The sequence below is a fragment of the Oncorhynchus gorbuscha genome, linkage group LG10 (genome assembly GCF_021184085.1).
Source record: "Oncorhynchus gorbuscha isolate QuinsamMale2020 ecotype Even-year linkage group LG10, OgorEven_v1.0, whole genome shotgun sequence".
Lineage (NCBI taxonomy): Eukaryota > Metazoa > Chordata > Actinopteri > Salmoniformes > Salmonidae > Oncorhynchus > Oncorhynchus gorbuscha.
Window position 1 is genome coordinate 68,447,995 of NC_060182.1, and position 13,003 is coordinate 68,460,997.

Consider the following 13,003-nt stretch of genomic DNA (forward strand, 5'->3'; position numbering starts at 1 on the left):
ACACACACACACACACACACACACACACACACACACACACACACACACACACACACCATTACAATTGACATAAACAAACGCTCGATGCTCCACCTGCACACACACACACAGGATAACATTGAGGTTTATCAAAGACTGAACATGTATATGAAATGGATAGATTCAAGTATTCAGTGATTGACTATGAGATTTACCTCTTGAAATGGGTAATATTATTTCTGGCCACAAATCTTGCGAATGCAATCTGGAATGGATACAAAAGAGAATAAGTAAACAGTGCATTCAAGACGACAATAAATCACTGTGGAAACACAGTTAGCCCCAGGGTTGTCCCGGGGTTGTTCTGGCCCTTGTCCACTGAGTGCTGGGATCACTGAGGGCTAGTTAACGGAGCGTGTAGTACTTCCTGCTTCCTGATGCTCACCCGGAGGTCGTAGGGCAAGGTGACCAGCATGCCACTGTGGTCCATCAAGCAAGAAGGCTAACTGCCTTCATACAGCTTCCTGTTCCTGGGGAGGAGCAGGGGGGTCTGGAGACGTACAGCCCCTGGAAAGACAGCCACAGAGACACTAATGTAAATGTATGATAATAAGTTCAGCATACACTGAACAAATTATAAACGCAAAATGCAACAATTTCAAAGATTTGACTAAGTTACAGTTTGTAAGGAAATCAGTCAGTTGAAATATATCCATTAAGCCCTAATCTATGGATTTCACATGACTGGGAATACAGATATGCATCTGTTGGTCACAGATACTTTAAAAAGGTAGGGCGTGGATCAGAAAACCAGTCAGTATCTGGTGTGACCACCATTTGCCTCATGACATCTCCTTTGCATAGACTTGATCAGGCTGTTGATTGTGGTCTGTGGAATGCTGTCCCGCTCTTTAATGGCTGTGTGAAGTTTCTGGATATTGACAGGAGCATCCCAAACATGCTCAATAGGTGACATGTCAGGTGAGTATGCAGGCCATGGAAGAACTGGGACATTTTCAGCTTCCAGGAATTGTGTCCAGATCCTTGCGACACGGGGCTGTGCATTATCATGCTGAGACATGAGGTGATGGCGGCGGATGAATGGTATGGCAATGGGCCACAGGATCTCGTCACGGCGTCGCTGTGCGTTCAAATTGCCCTTGATAAAATGCAATTGTGTTCGTTGCCCGTAGCTTATGCCTTCCCATAACATAACCCCACCATGGGGCACTCTGTTCACAACACTGGAATCAGCAAACCTCTCGCCCACACAACGCCGTTCATGCAGTCTCCCATCTGCCCAGTACAGTTGAAACTGGGGTTCATCGTGTGCAAAGCTGTCATCAAGGCAAAGGGTGGCTACTTTGAAGAATCTAAAATATATTTGGATTTGTTTAACACTTTTGTGGTTACTATATGATTCCATGTGTTATTTCATAGTTTTGATGTCTTCACTATTATTCTACAATGTCGAAAATAGTAAAAATAAAGAAAAACCCTTGAATGAGTAGGTGTTCTAAAACTTTTGACTGGTACTGTATATGAACAGATGTTCAAGTCAAGGCCCCAGTGAGGTCTTCATAGCAGCAACTTTAAAGTGGAATGGGTCAAGTCATTTGCCCAAGAGAGTAAACAACTTCAGCTCTTAAAATAAGAGTCTGAATCTGGACTCACCATGTTTCTTGAAGATCCTGGTGATTGTTTCGTACACATACGGTTGCAATCTGGCACTGTTGAAATTAAAGTTGCCCTGCAGCAAAACAAAACGCAGTCTGTTAGGAATCAAAAGGCATCGATGAAAGCTCAAACAGTCCCGCCATTATGTGAACCAGATGACAGGAGATCTGTATGATCACAGAAGCAGCATCATTACTGTGTCTACAGTGACACCTACAGGAGGAGATGGGTAGCTCTTCCTACTTTGGACTATTAGACCACTCTATTCTGCGTTCAACAATTTCTTCAATACCGGTCTGTCACAAACAATGGTTTGAGATGCTATGATGTTGTAGAGAGGACAGTGATGCCCAAGTTTTCATGTCTGGTTAGCTTTGGGTTGTGTTTGTGTGGTAGTCCGCTAGGCCAGGTTTGAGGGTCTGCTCCACTGCGTCAGTGGGTAGGCCTGGTAACTTGCCCGGAGCAGTAGGCCTGGTACCTTGTGGAGGTCGATATCGTAGGTGTAGTCCATGACGGGGGAGGTGATCTGGGAGAACAGCTGGTTGACCATGGTGCGGTAGGCCTTGCCATTGACATTAGCCATGGTGTGCTGCAGGACCTCGTGGAGCTCCGACTCCTCCATCTGGGGCGGGGGCAGCAGATCACTCTTCAGGAGCTCCTGGGCCGTGGGACGCAGGGCCGGGTCATGGTTCAGCAGCCGGCCAATAACCTTCATCTGAGATAAGACACCGGGCTAGGGATCAGTCTATCAAAGTCAAACTGCCTATACTGTGTAATGTCACTCAGTTTGGTTTCGTTAACAACTTCCCATTGTGGAACGATCAAGTGAACTACTACTTCTACATAGCTCATTGAAGTTGTGTGAAACTAAGAGTATAACTTGTGTAACATGAATTGAATACGTCCTTCCTCACCTGCGTTCCACTCTTATACTCAGGGAAATCTTCAGGGAAGTTGATGTCCTCCTGCAGAGTGGAATGACAGAGTAATGGGACAGTGATAAAGGAGTGAGACCCTTCTCGTGGCCCCCCCGCCTCAGTCTGTGTTCTCTGTGCTGGACAGACTGACCATTTGCAGCTGGCTCAGGACTGAGATTCATTCAGAGCCGGTGGTCATGGGTCGGTAGGACATCTCAAACAGGATAATACCCAAGCTAAACAGATCCACTTTCTAAGGAGAAACACAGATCACAGGATGAGCCCTCTTCCCTTTACATCTGGTATATACAATCAATCCTGAATTATATATTTCCTAGTGAGGATACAGTAACACTGTTAAACTACCTCTAAACAGATAGAGGACACTAGTCTATGCTCCACCCAGGAGTCAAGGCCCTTAATTCATTACAAGATATTATAATTCCTAGACTACTTTTGAGATTACATTTTTGGATGAATGATTGTTCTGAGACAGTTTCTTAAAATCTTTATTTTATTCTTCTGAATTGACGTTGGTGTGTGTTCCATTCATATTTCTTGCCTGGTTGTAAGTGGCGTTGGTATTTCCTTGCACTTCTGGGCTGACATATAGGGCTTTTTTAAAGCGTCAACGTTCCACTTTTGCCAGAAGATTCCGACCCTACAGTTTTGCTTGTTTACACTGAGCTGTCGGAAACACCATCATGGTTAGATTTAGACTTGTGACTGATGACTTGAAATTGCCTTGATTGTTGACCGTTGACCAATGACCAGTCATCAGCATTGGCACAAAGGCAGGCTTGCATATCCAGAGATTATGGACCAGAAAGCACTTGTTTATGTAGGCCTATATTATTTAATTGATCATTTCCTGTTTCATTTAGGCCTAGTTAGGGTGGCTACTGGCTGGCTATATGTCTAAAGATAGCTGTAACATTGCATTATGGGATGATAATATATTTTGGTGAATTAATGATGGTATTTGTGAGGAAGAAAAGTGCTTGCCCAGTTCAGATGGCAATGAGCATTGGAAATGACAACTACAAATGCAGGCCGAAAAACAGTTTATTTCTGTATCTTGCATTTCAAATCAAATCAAATTTGTCACATACACATGGTTAGCAGATGTTAATGTGAGTGTAGCGAAATTCTTGTGCTTCTAGTTCCGACAATGCAGTAATAACCAACAAGTAATCTAACTAACAATTCCAAAACAACTGTCTTATACACAGTGTAAGGGGATAAAGAATATGTACATAAGAATACATGAATGAGTGATGGTACAGAGCAGCATAGGCAAGATACAGTAGATGGTATCGAGTACAGTATATACATATGAGATGAGTATGTAAACAAAGTGGCATAGTTAAAGTGGCTAGTGATACATGTATTACATAAGGATGCAGTCGATGATATAGAGTACAGTATATACGTATGCATATGAGATGAATAATGTAGGGTAAGTAACATTATATAAGGTAGCATTGTTTAAAGTGGCTAGTGATATATTTACATAATTTCCCATCAATTCCCATTATTAAAGTGGCTGGAGTTGAGTCAGTGTCAGTGTGTTGGCAGCAGCCACTCAATGTTAGTGGTGGCTGTTTAACAGTCTGATGGCCTTGAGATAGAAGCTGTTTTTCAGTCTCTCGGTCCCAGCTTTGATACACCTGTACTGACCTCGCCTGTCCTTGATGATCTTTATGGCCTTCCTGTAACATTGGGTGGTGTAGGTGTCCTGGAGGGCAGGTAGTTTGCCCCCGGTGATGCGTTGTGCAGACCTCACTACCCTCTGGAGAGGGTAGTTGCCGTACCAGGCGGTGATACAGCCCGCCAGGATGCTCTCGATTGTGCATCTGTAGAAGTTTGTGAGTGCTTTTGGTGACAAGCCGAATTTCTTCAGCCTGAAAATGCATCAGCGTTTATGGCTATAATAAGAAGTTACATTTGTCCAGCTGTTGTGCGTGCATGGTCGCAAACATTGAACACTGCTTTTTGGGGGTTGCGAGAGAAAAAAAGTTTGTTAACTACTGAGCTAGCAAACAGATTGCTGATTTGCTGTACAGCTATAGGATTGGGCGCAGTGTAATCATCAAAATGTAGGCGAGAGGATTGCCATAAATATACAGCTCAAAATAATGTTGGTGATCAAGAATACTAACTGTTTACATTACAAGCTCACCAGAAATGGAGCATCAAGCAGCAATTACTAGCATAGGCCTTAGTGGTCTTCTGGTATGTCAAAATTGCTTGAAAATTATAAATGACTTATGAAGCTTGCCTTTGGAATTTGTTATTAACATTATTACATCATCTAAATGTGTTATAGACAATGAAAAGGGCTGTCTGGTAGCCTCAATAAACAGACAAAGATTTGTCATTGAACAAGTCATTGCATGTATAGATTATTTTTTAGCTGACTTAAAGAGACTCGACCCGATCTACTTGGGACTCGACTTGAGAACACGGCTTTAGAGACCTCAACATGAACTTCAAGGTATCAGTTAATGAATCTCCATCACCAGGAGACAGCGGAACCCGAGGACATTAAGGCATACCACACTAGCAGGATGGTCTGTGGCCAGGCCAAAGTCTCCAATTTTCACGTGGTCCTGAGCGTCCAAGAAAATGTTGACAGGCTTGAGGTCTCGATGACTCATCCCCTGTTGGAAGGATGGAGGTGATCAATTAGTGCTAATTGGAACCATTGCTGAAAGCATGTCACATGCATGCCATCATTGTTGTTCTAAGCTGTGCTTTGACAGCTTGCAAGGAAGGAACATGCATACCAAAACATTTGAGTGTGTGAGAAAAAGAGAAGAGGGTCCTTCAAAACAATTTTGCATCAAACACATTTCAAAAAACACTATGAATAAATTCTAAATTCCCATAGATACAATTTTGCAAAGGTGGAGAATGAGTCATCATCAATTCCTACAGGACAAATGATATCCCACTTCAATTCCCACTATGAACATAGAAAAACTTTTGACATAGGGATCTGAAGAATTAGCAGATACTTGGAGTGAAACAGTAGAATCACAAGCAGTGACTGTCCTGGAATCCCTCCTTCCTAACCGAATGTGACAGGACAGTCCCACCTCTCTCCTCAAAGTCTCGGCTCGTTACGTTACATCTCTGTTCCACACCCTAAAGCAGACATTGAACCCTGCAATACACTCTGAGGAGAACACTAATTAGGGAGGGTTCACAGACACACCTGTTGGTGGATGTAGGCCAGGTCATCCAGGATCTCCCTGAAGAACCTCCACAGGCGACTGTTGTCCTGATGGAAGCCCTGGTCAATGGTGTCTCCTAAAGTGATTTTTTCACAGTATTCCATCTGGAGGGAGGAGAGAACACAGGTTAGATATTAGACAAAGAACAGTGTCCTCTAGTGGGGTATTAGTTGAGTGCTAGTGAACGGAGCTTAACCTGGATGTAAAGGTAAAGAGAGTCTGTGCTCTCTATCGTGTCACCACCCATTCTATTGCTTGGCTCGTCCTGAGGGATGGTGGTTACATTGATTCAGTTGATGAAAGTAACACACAACTTGGTGATAATATATGTGACTGAATTCAAGGTGAGCTTTTGTCAACTTTTCAAGATCGGCTTTTTTTGTTTTTACACAAGTCCACTCAGAGCTCCAAAATGGTATATCACGTAGTCGAGGGGAAACATGGGAAAGTTATGCTTCTTTGAAATCTGAGTAACTTGTTATCCCACTTTGGAGAAAAGTAGGAGAATGATTTTCACGCTTTCCAGAGAGCTCTTCTTTGTTTACGCCCCTATTAAGCATCGTTCACAATCTCTTATGCATTAGCCCCACCCATTTCTTTAAGAATTCACATGTAAAAGCACATGTCAGTATGGCATTGTCCTCCCGGATGTAATATCTCTATCGTCTCCATTCATTATCTTAGCCAATCATGGATCTTGCCTTTCTCCATACACAGTGCTTTCTCTATGGCTATACTTCAAATGCCTACGATTCTGAATCAGGTCACAAACACTAACCTGGGATATGCTGCCACCTCCATTGTCAAAAATTGTCACTCTCTGAGTCACTGTTTGAAGGGCTAGACGCAAACAAATCAAAACAAATACTAAAAGTAAATCATTTTAGTTCCATATATCAAGTTCACAGAGCATATACGACATGAAACGAACCTCCGATAGATGCTACTATACCGTCAAGACTATTTTGTACAGCACACTCCAATAGTTCTAATGCCTTAGGAGAACTCACAGGAACGAGGCACAGAAAACATCATCATCTTCGTCGCTGGACTCGTGACCACTGCACTTGGCGCTAGATGACCTCTCGATGGAGGTGCTCCACTCCACCGAGCTCGCCGGGGCAGGGGGTGAGGCGTTACCCTCCATGTTGTCAAGCATGCCGATTCCCAGCTCATTGGGGCCCAGAGAAGGGGCTCGGACCTGAGGCAGTTTCTCCGCTGTGCGCCGGGGCTCTGTGCTGTCTGAGCTCGGTATTCCCGTGGAGGGGGTCTCGTGCCTCTCGATCCACGCGTTGTAGTAGCGGACGATGTTCTCATGGTTGAGGCGTGACAGCAGCGTCACCTCACCTTTGATCCTACGGAACTGCTTACTGGCCAGGTTCACCTGGATACGCTTCACAGCATAGTAACATCCATCCAGCTTGTTCTGGACCTGCACATAACGAGAGGATGGAAAGAGACAAAAAGATGGGTCAGGAGACAAACATTATGTGAACAATAACCATGGACTTAATGAAAGGGAAAGCTATGCTATATTAAAACACGGGTTACCTAGATAACGGCACCAAAAGCTCCTTTCCCCAGCAACTGTAACTCCTCAAACTCATTGAAGTAGCATGAGAACTGCCTCTGTAGCCCAGTGCTGAACGGAGCATTGAGGATATGACTGTGAGGGATGACCGACGACGCAAAGTCATCACCAATGTCTGGGAGGACAGAATACAGCCGTTACAATTCTACGTACAGTGGGGCAAAAAAGCCACCAATTGTGCAAGTTCTCCCACTTAAAAAGATGAGAGGCCTGTACATTTTCATCATAGGTACACTTCAACTATGACAGACAAAATTAGGAGAAAAAAATCCAGAAAATCACATTGTAGGATTTTGAATGAATTTATTTACAAATTATGGTGGAAAATAAATATTTGGTCAATAACAAAAGTTGTATCTCAATACTTTGTTATATACCCTTTGTTGGCAATGACAGAGGTCAAATGTTTTGTGTAAGTCTTCACAAGGTTTTCACACACTGTTGCTGGTATTTTGGCCCATTCCTCCATGCAGATCTCCTCTAGAGCAGTGATGTTTTGGGGCTGTTGCTGGGCAACACAGACTTTCAACTCCCTCCAAAGATTTTCTATGGGGTTGAGATCTGGAGACTGGCTAGGCCACTCCAGGACCTTGAAATGCTTCTTACGAAGCCACTCATTCGTTGCCCGGGTGGTGTGTTTGGGATCATTGTCATGCTGAAAGACCCAGCCACGTTTCATCTTCAATGCCCTTGCTGATGGAAGGTTTTCACTCAAAATCTCACGATACATGGCCCCATTCATTCTTTCCTTTACACGGACCAGTCGTCCTGGTCCTTTTGCAGAAAACAGCCCCAAAGCATGATGTTTCCACCCCCATGCTTCACAGTAGGTATGGTGTTCTTTGGATGCAACTCAGCATTCTTTGTCCTCCAAACATGACGAGTAGAGTTTTTACCAAAGAGTTATATTTTGGTTTCATCTGACATTCTCCCAATCTTCTTCTGGATCATCCAAATGCTCTCTAGCAAACTTCAGACGGGCCTGGACATGTACTGGCTTAAGCAGGGGGACACGTCTGGCACTGCAGGATTTGAGTCCCTGGCGGCATAGTGTGTTACTGATGGTAGGCTTTGTTACTTTGGTCCCAGCTCTCTGCAGGTCATTCACTAGGTCCCCCCGTGTGGTTCTGGGATTTTTGCTCACCTTTCTTGTGATCATTTTGACCCCACGGGGTGAGATCTTGCGTGGAGCCCCAGATCGAGGGAGATTATCAGTAGTCTTGTATGTCTTCCATTTCCTAATAATTGCTCCCACAGTTGATTTCTTCAAACCAAGCTGCTTATCTATTGCAGATTCAGTCTTCCCAGCTTGGTGCAGGTCTATAATTTTGTTTCTGGTGTCCTTTGACAGCTCTTTGGTCTTGGCCATAGTGGAGTTTGGAGTGTGACTGTTTGAGGTTGTGGATAGGTGTCTTTTATACTGATAACAAGTTCAAACAGGTGCCATTAATACAGGTAACGAGTGGAGGACAGAAGAGCCTCTTAAAGAAGAAGTTACAGGTCTGTGAGAGCCAGAAATCTTGCTTGTTTTTGTTGACCAAATACTTATTGTCCACCATAATTTGCAAATAAATTCATTAAAAATCAATGTGATTTTCTGGATTTTTTTCTCATTTTGTCTGTCATAGATGAAGCGTACTTATGATGAAAATTACAGGCCTCTCTCATCTTTTTAAGTGGGATAACTTGCACAATTGGTGGCTGACTAAATACTTTTTTTGCCCCACTGTAGTGAATCAAGCCTCTTAAAAAAAGGCAACCATTTTTTCACAACATTATAGTCTTGGAGACTGAAAATATCTAGTGGCCCTGATCTGAACACAGTTGTCACCTTCTGGACTAGCGTCCTGGCACTGTGGATGGGTCTTCGGAGGTGGAGGGTTGAGGAAGGGGTGGTCCAACAGCTGCTGGGTGTTCCAGCGGTCAGCATCATTCAGACACACACACCTACCACACAGAACAGAGAATGGTGCATTTAGCATGGAAACTTCCAAAAGAACAGAGCTGACATTCCTGGAGTGGCACATCAACATCTAATCCTCTGGTCCACATTGTGTTACTCTGTATCCACACAGCAGTACATTAAGATTGGCACCCAAATACAGAGGACGAGCTCTGACAGCCAAGCCCTGATTAACACACAGTCCATGGTGGAATGACAATACGTCAAAAAGGTACAGGAAGGTTAAATACATCTAAATGAAGCTGTGTGTTCACTGTGTATCGTTTTCATCAACTGAATAGAAAAGCGGAGAAGTTCCCTAAATCATCTAGCTAACCATTCAAAAACCATGTGCTATTGAGTCAAAATCTGTAAAAAAAACAAAAAAAACATTTTCATTTAGAATTTAACCACACGAAAAATGAAAGTTTTAATTGCCAACATAAAAATGTGAGGTCCAGGCATGGGAGTGGATGAGGCTAGCTGTCTGGCCGACACCGAGACTAGCTGTCTGGCCAAACTGAATGGATGGTTCTTGTCAGGCAGGCATACCTGTTGAGGAAGTCAGCGGGCAAGCTGGTGGGCACAGACACCGGGAACTCCCTGACCTCCTCGCCCTGGCTAAGTGCCAGCAGCTTCAGCCCCAGGCTCCACACGTCCCCTTACTTCCAAGCCTAGGTGGGCAGCGTGTCCTCACAAAAGAGCACGCGGACCTGCTGAAAGATGTCCTCCTTGCAGAGGTCGCCCAGTCTCTTGGAGAGGCTGTAGTCTGTGAGTCGCACGTTGCCCAGGTGGTCCAGAAGCACGCTGGAGGCGCCCAGCTGTTTGTGGACAACAGAGTTGGAGTGGAGGTAGTCAAGGGCAGCCAGGAGCTGGGTGGTAAACAGGCGGAGGCGCTTCAGGGGGATGGCGGTCTGGCTAGCCAGGCTCTGGCTCAGACTGCTGCTGACCCCCACATGCTCTACCAGCAGGTTCACCACCAGGCAGTCATCCCTCTCACTGGAGCTCAGGGCCTGGTAGGGCACCAGGTTAGGGTGTTTCAACTTCAGCAGGGAGTTCAGCTCACTCGCAGCACCGTGGATCTATAAAGAAATGGGCAGATGGTACTGCTTAGTGTGTAGGCCTATCTATTAGTACTACATCTGATGGCAGGATCTAAGCTAGGAATTATTCACCTTCTTTTTACAATTGTCAATATTCCCCTTTTCCTCACTGGTGAAGAATTTGCCAATCTTCTTGTTCCAGCGTAGGATCCACTCGTATACGCGTCGAAAGCATTATAAACATTACGGCCAAGCCTCACACTCTCCCCTGCCAGAGAGACAGACACATAGCATATTGAGGCACACAACTCAACACTGACAGTACAGTAAACTACAATGCAGACCATAATGAGATTTACAGGGAATTTTAAGCTCTTACCGAGGCACTTTCCTCTGTGCACCAAGAGATCCCCAAGGGTACTGTTGCTGAAGTAAAGCACTTCCTGTGAGCATGGGCTATCCTCCCTGTATGTGTCCCGTCTGGTTACAACAAAAACAGCATGCAGTGTTAGCTAAGTTCAGGCACAGAGCTAAATATTATTTACACATGGCTGTCCCGTGCCTGTGGCGGGTGTTGGAGTTGGTCAGTGTCCGGGGGTTGGTCCCTCTTCTGGGCTCAGTAAGCTCAGGTGGAGGCCCAGGGGAATACGATGAGCTGCCCAATACAGAACTGTCTACAGCAGGCTGGTCTATACTCTCAAGGCGCTCCTGGACAGTCACAAAGCCAGAATATGGTTAAATCAAATGTTTATTTCAGGTTCTGTTTTGCATTTTTTTTATTTTTATGATTATTAAAAGGTGCATTTCAGGTCTAATGGAACATGGTTTTAAATAATATATTCATTGATGATCATTAGCCTAAAAACATACATAACTAATAATTCCGATCCATTTCCCAGAGGAATAATAAGAATTGCTTATCTACTAAAACAGCACGAGTTTGCAAAATGTACACATATGAAGATTATGAAGGCACCTGTTTGGCAATGTCTTTTTTCCCTTTCTCCTCTCCTCTCCTTTGGATTTCAGCCATAATCTCAAATTGCTTTAGACAAGAATGAGTTGAGAGGTACAGTGAGGAGGACAGGAAGTGTGTGCGTGCGTGTAGTGCGTGTATAAGCATGCATGCATCCTCACCATCTGCTCCTCCTTACTGCGGCGTTGGTCCAGTTTCTCCTGCTCCTCCAGGGCTAGCCTCTCCTGCTGCAGCCGCTGGTCCTTCATCATCTCCTCATGAAAGGAGCTGGACGGAGGCTTGTTGTGTTCACTCAGGAACCCCTGGACATGGTCGGCCAGCTCATAGATCATCACCTGGGGGAAGAGAGGGGTGATGATGGGACAAAAAATATTTTCTGTCAGAGATGCGGCCATTGCAAAATGGCACAGGATTTCATGGGTCATCTACTCCAAACTACGAGTAGATAAACTATTCAGATCTACATGTTTGGTTCAGAGTGAATTTGTCTGTAGGCATCCGTCTGTCTGCCTGTATATGTCTATCTCACCTCCCCACATGGCTCTGCAGCCGTTTTAGTGAGCGGTGTCTGGAGGCTCTGGAGGTTGTCATTGGAGAGACGTTTGGCATGCTTCAGCTCAAACTCTGGAGGTCTGTCGCCCAAGCAAACGTGAATGATTGCTATACATCTATAACATTTTGCTTAAAAAAGGATTGTCAGGCGATGGTACCAAACCAAAAGACACGTTGACTGTACATTTGTGCCTAGCTCTCCAGAACAAGGTAACAAGGGGGCTTACAGCAGGTCCCCCTCTTGGGTTCGCACCTGAAGGTATGGACCACAGCTGGCTCCATGTCCCAACGCTCTGTTTTAATGCTTAGAAACATTGCTAATCTTCACTTGCAATATGTTTTTGGAAACCATAAGATACACTTATGTACGCAGTTTAGCAAAGTTGCATCCGGCTTTGTTTTCACACAGCCTAGGCCATGTAACATCGTCCCACCTTGCTGCTCGCATTTCCATTGGGCCATTCCATTTAACATTTCCGTCTGGATTGCGTTTTTCAAAATACAGTCGGGAGTAACTTTGCTAAACTGCGTACAGTAGGTTCATCTTCTGTATTTGAAAAACGCTCATATGAAAGTTAAAAAGTTCCAAAGGTTTCCAAATCATGAGCGAGGCATATTTATGTTTAGACAGAGCATTTGGCCAGCATTGGGCAGTATTAGAGGCTATTGTCAGGGCATTTGCCTCAGGCGGCATACAGCTACAGTGCCTTCAGAAAGTATGCATACCCCTTGACTTATTCCAAATTTTGTTGTGTTACAGCCTGAATTCAAAATTGATTCAATTGAATTCTCACCCATCTACACACACAATACCCTATAATGACAAAGTGAAAACATGTTCTTAGAAATTTGTGCAAATTTATTTAAAATGAAATACAGAAATCTAATTTTCATAAGTATTCACACCCCTGAGTTAATACATGTTAGAATCACCTTTGGCAGCAATTACAGCTGTGAGTCTTTCTGGGTAAGTCTAAGATTTGCACACCTGGATTGTGAAATATTTGAACATTATTCTATTTTTATTTTTTTTCAAGCTCTGTCAAGTTGGTTGTTGATCATGGCTACAGACATTTTCAAGTCTTGC

General features: G+C 44.2%; 1 pseudogene; it reads right to left on the reverse strand.

Annotated features, from left to right (window-relative positions):
* The window catches only part of LOC124046925, a 32,902-nt pseudogene that overhangs the window by 17,451 nt on the left and 2,448 nt on the right, over positions 1 to 13,003 (reverse strand).